The 5423-nt window shown below is 42.2% G+C and overlaps 1 long non-coding RNA gene across 1 annotated transcript; it reads right to left on the bottom strand.

Moving 5' to 3' along the window:
• Nucleotides 1-898: 898 nt before the first annotated feature.
• On the bottom strand, nt 899-1717 carry LOC125514272. The gene is made up of 2 exons (XR_007286335.1): nt 1249-1717; nt 899-1158 (listed from the first exon to the last, which is right to left on the bottom strand). It is a non-coding gene; the product is annotated as an uncharacterized LOC125514272 (long non-coding RNA).
• Nucleotides 1718-5423: the final 3706 nt, after the last annotated feature.

Genomic DNA, 5423 nt, shown 5'->3' with positions numbered 1-5423 from the left:
CCGACACTATCTTTGTGTTCAAAATCTTCTATGAAGTACTTGGAGGAGGAACCCGCCTTGCAATGCCGAAGACAATCTGCGCGCCGGACTCGTCGTCATTGAAGCCTGGTTCAGGGGCTACTGAGGGAGTCCTGGATTAGGGGGTGTCCGGATGGCCGGACTATACCTTCAGCCGGACTCCTGGACTATGAAGATGCAAGATTGAAGACTTCGTCCCGTGTCCGGAAGGGACTTTCCTTGGCGTGGAAGGCAAGCTTGGCGATACGGATATGTAGATCTCCTACCATTGTAACCGACTTTGTGTAACCCTAACCCTCTCCGGTGTCTATATAAACCGGAGGGTTTTAGTCCGTAGGACAACATACACAACAACAATCATACCATAGGCTAGCTTCTAGGGTTTAGCCTCTCTGATCTCGTGGTAGATCTACTCTTGTACTACCCATATCATCAATATTAATCAAGCAGGATGTAGGGTTTTACCTCCATCAAGAGGGACCGAACCTGGGTAAAACTTCGTGTCCCCTGCCTCCTGTTACCATCCGGCCTAGACGCACAGTTCGGGACCCCCTACCCGAGATCCGCCGGTTTTGACACCGACAGCCATCCTGAAAATTGTGTAGATAAAAAGAAATTGGTAAGAAATACACCATGTTGTAAGCTGTTGATTACAACTTTACAAGTATATGGGGCTGAAACATGGTGAAAACATCTGTTCCATATCTTTATCGATAATATGGTGCACTACTAAATTATTATCATAAGGAACTAGCATGTCTCATTTCTCACTTGAAATTATGTATGAGAAGTACTGATTGATGAATAGAATCAGTACATGATGACTTCCTTGTTTAGTTCAAAAGTCATATTCAGAACATGGAATTTCCCATAATTTTTGTGCAAGAGTTATTGAAACTCGTGTCCAGCCAGGCCAAAGGAGGATTTAAATGCCCCGCAAACAAAGGATTTAAACAGCAGGTCACTGCCCAAATAATGAATGGAACAACTGCACCATATTCATTCATCTGTAGCAACTTCTGTATGATATCAATCAGAACAAGGGAGAGAAAATCAACACGTACTCTTCTACTTTGATGGAGATGGGGCTATACCAAAGAACTTTCAGTAAAATGCAGATACTTGTAACTGTTAATTTTTCTGAAGGAAATGGGTATTAGCACCATAAACCTTTAGTATTTATGAAAATGATTAATCTTCAACTAACCGCTCAATGACAAGTGAACTTACATGGGTATGCACTATCTGATTCAGACGTTTGCCAACTTCACCATAATTTTTATTGAGAATTGTCAACAAGATCGACTGTCATCTCCGCTCCATACGGGTATACTCCTGGGCAACATGTGGAACCTATCAGCCTCATGAGCAACATGTGTAACCTATCGAGGTTATCCTGATCCTGCACCATTACCAGCAAAAAGCATCAATAAATAGGCGAGCTCTTCAAGAGAAGCAACATACACATCTGTACTAACCATCCCAGATATACCACTGCTATTTATTTGTTCAGAGGTATGCACAGGTTTAAGTTTGTTTCAGTGCTACCTCATCGTCCCATTTGAAACTGTAAATAATACACTAACAAACCTTGCATTTATTCTTTCAAACCAAGAAAACCTTCAACTGTTATATGTCTCAAACAAATGTAGGAACACACATGTTAATTTGGCGGAGAAATGTGTCCATGAGTATTCAATGCATTAGCCATGAGCCAAGTTGCAGGAAGAGACACTGCATCCATCCATATCCATTTCTGGGAGAAATTCGGGGGTAAAGTAAAGGGCAATGCTTGCTTGCGCTGCCTGCACCGGCTTGCTCATACGTGTTCCTGCAAAATGATAGATGTCTCGCCGGAGAAACGAGACAGCAGAACCCCTCCCCACCGTCGAACAGCTGCGGTCGGCGGTCGTCGGCGAGAGAGTAGATGGAATGGATCCTCCTGAGCACCATCTCTGACACCATGTATTCCTCATCTCTTCTAGCGTTCCCTTGCTCCAAGTAGTTAGTTACAAGTAGAAAGAATGCCTTTCTTCAGGATGTAGCAGCAGCAGTGGTAGTACGCAAGGTATCGCATCTCGGTCCATGGTGAGTCGTGGAAGGCGTCGTTCCTTATATACTTCAACAAAAACTGGTTAAGACCAAAAACTGAAGGAGTCGAAATTCAAGAAACTAACTGATGTTCCTTATGTTCCTTATGTACTTGAACTATTTAAAATTTGAAGATTTGAATTAATGTTTTACCTAAGTACCGACACTACAAAATACATAAACCATTTTTAACACAAAAAATCTCTAAAACTACTAGTACTACAAAATGCATTATGCAGGTAGAGAGTACAACATAAAACTCCCACTCTCAGACTGTAATTCGCTGCAAATAGTGAAAATAATTTTTTGATAAAGAACGAGAGGAGGTGAATTCGAGGGATCCTCTACTTGAACTGAATAGAGATAAATAGACGAACTGAAAGCTCACACATGAACAGAGGAACTGGCCAAGCTCCACACGAATTGTTATCCATAAGCTTCTCCTTGTCCCTGCCTTAATAAAAGCTAAGTCTGGACTTTGAACTGCTCTGGAACAAAATCTGCTATGGGTCAGTTTTATCATAGGAATAATATCAAACAAGTTGAGGGTATTCACGACACAACAAGAACAAGCAACCAACTTTTTCGACAAATTTGAGAGAGGAGAAAGAGAGAGATCCACCCGGGGTTGTAGCGAAGAGGGCGGCTCCCGCATCATCAGTCCGTCAGTGCAAGACGGGGAATAGCAGCAGGTCACAAAGAGGGCGGCTGTCTACCTCGTCATCGTAGTACTGAGGGACGCGCCCCTGCCGAACTGCAAGAGGCGGTGGCAACCGACGGCGAGCGGAATCTCCCCACAAACTGACATCGATGGCTAGAGGCGAAGGAGCTCCACCCCAGCAAGGCTCGCCGCCCCACCACACCGGCGCCACCACTTCTAGCACACCTCCCGATCTACGCCGTTCGGACGCAGGGTGGCAGGGCGGCGACGGGATGCGGGATCGCCGGGAGACAGGGGCGCTGGGTGGCCGGGCAACAACGAAGCGCGGGGTGGCCGGGAAGCGGCGGGGCGCTGGGTGCCCGGGAGGCAGCAGGGCATGGGATGGACGGGCGACGGCGGGACGCTTGGTGGCCGGGCAGTGGCAGGGCGCGGGGTGGCCGGTTGGCAGCGGGGAACGGGGTGGCCGGGCGGCGGAAGGGCGCGAGGTGGCCGGGCGACGGCGGGGACGAGGTGGTGGGGTAGCCGGGCTGGCCTTTGCGGGCTGATGGAATTTAGTCAAGTTGGTTTCATCGGATCGGTGAATTTGCATTTTGCTTCTATATAGGGCGCGAGGGTAACAGAATATTATTCTGTTACTAGTAACAAAATAGCTCTGTCCTATATATATACACACATAAACACTATTCTGATCACGGGATCAGAATAATATTCTGATCACAACATGAACTTCCCGAGTAACGCGCCTGACCTTCCCCGAGTACTAGGTTGAACTTCTGCCAAAAGGTGTCCAAATGGGGCTTGCGATATACCGTTGGATAGCTATGGACATCAGTATCATGACCCAAGTTAAATTTTTGGCAAAATGTAAGCGGTTTAAGAGCAGTTTTGAAAACCGTTTTTTCTTCATATAAAAAACGTGAATCATATTTTCGATCGCATTTTTAAACCGTTTATCGGAATGAGGCAAATAATATGGCGTTGGAAAGCTGCTGCAAAACCGCTCCTTCCACATGTTGAAAGCTTTCTCTAATTCCCTACGGTTAAAGAGTAATTCGGAAAATCGTAAAATTTCACAAACCGAACACCCGAGTTCGTATTTTCACGCCATTTCTAAACGGCTAATCCAATTGAGGCAAATAATATGGCGTTGGAAAGCTTATGAAAATGCACTACTTTTTTATGCCAAAAGTTTTTTCTAATTTTGAATGGTTTAAAAGTAATTTAGAAAATGGTACAAATGAAGAAATGCGAAATGCGAAACTTTTTTGTATATATTGTTTCTCCTAATTCATTACGGTTTTATGTCAGTTTTGAAAATGGTTAAAAACATATTTTTGCCATAATTTCTACAAACTTTATCGGAATGGGGCAAATAATATACCGCTGAAAAGCTACGGAAAATGCGAGACTTTTTCATATTGATGGTTTTCTCTGATTCCTAGCCGTTTTCAAGTAATTTCGAAAACGGCGGGATCATGCATTCTGCCTTTATCGTGAAACAGATTCTTCGAAAATGCACCGCGTGAAGAACCTGAACTTCTCGGCGCGTGTACCTGAACTTCACTCTGTTTTTCACGTGATTTTTTCTCGTAGGTCTCCATCCACTTGCTCGTAACTCTCCATCCATTCACCGGAATTGAGCAGGTGATATACCGATGGAAAGCTGCTGTAAGCACGCAAGTTTCCCGTGTTGATCATCTTTTCATACTCGCGACAATTTTGAAAGTTTTTCATCTAAAATTCATTTACTGTAGTTGATGAACTTCATACTGTTTTCACGTTGAACTTCTCTGACGTATTCTCGTTTGTAATTTTCTAATCCATTCGTTAGTGTTACACAAACCGAGGACTTGAACTTACAAAAATGATATCCCTGCCGTTTTGAAGTAAATTAGAAAATGACGAGATCATGATTTCTGCCTTCATCGTGAATGAAAAAGCACTGCGTGAAGTAATTGAACTTCTCGGGCATGTCTGTTTGAACTTCACTCTGTTTTTGACGTGCTGTTTTTTGTACTGCTTGAAGTAGTTGAACTTCTGGGGCATGTCTGTTTGAACTTCACTCTGTTTCACTTTATTGTATTTTTCTTATACGAAATACACACCATGTAGTACGTGAACTTCTGGTTGTTATCACTTTGAACTTCTCTCTGGTTTGAGATAGTTATTTAAAACACAAAAAACATATTTTTTATGTATTTTGGACATGTAAATACACGGTAAACCTCTCTCACAAGAATTTTTTGAACTTTTCCTCGCCGAGCACTTGAACTTCTAGCAAATTTTTTTCGTTTATGGGTTGTTTTTATTCGTTTATGGGTTGTTTTTAAATGTGCAAAAAATGATGTTGTGTTTTTATTTTTTGAACAGGTAAATCTTAGGTTTTAATAAACTCCGAGCTTCTCTGTTATTTCAATTTGAACTTCACCTTTTTATATTTTGAGTAAAGAATAGTATTCAATTTTTATACGAAAAAAATCTTAGTTTTTTAATAAGAGTTATACAACTTCTTCATTATTTTCGAACTGAACTTCTAGGTTTTTCGTTAGCAATGGGAACAATTTAAGTTTTTGTGATAAATATTGAACTATTCCATTTTTTTATATTGAACTTTTTGGTTTATTATTTAGTATCGAGGAAAATCTAAGTTTTT

The sequence above is a fragment of the Triticum urartu genome, chromosome 6 (assembly GCF_003073215.2).
Source record: "Triticum urartu cultivar G1812 chromosome 6, Tu2.1, whole genome shotgun sequence".
NCBI classification, from domain to species: Eukaryota; Viridiplantae; Streptophyta; class Magnoliopsida; order Poales; family Poaceae; genus Triticum; species Triticum urartu.
The sequence above is the reverse complement of the archived record's forward strand: the minus strand, read 5'-3'. Positions and strand labels throughout refer to the sequence as shown.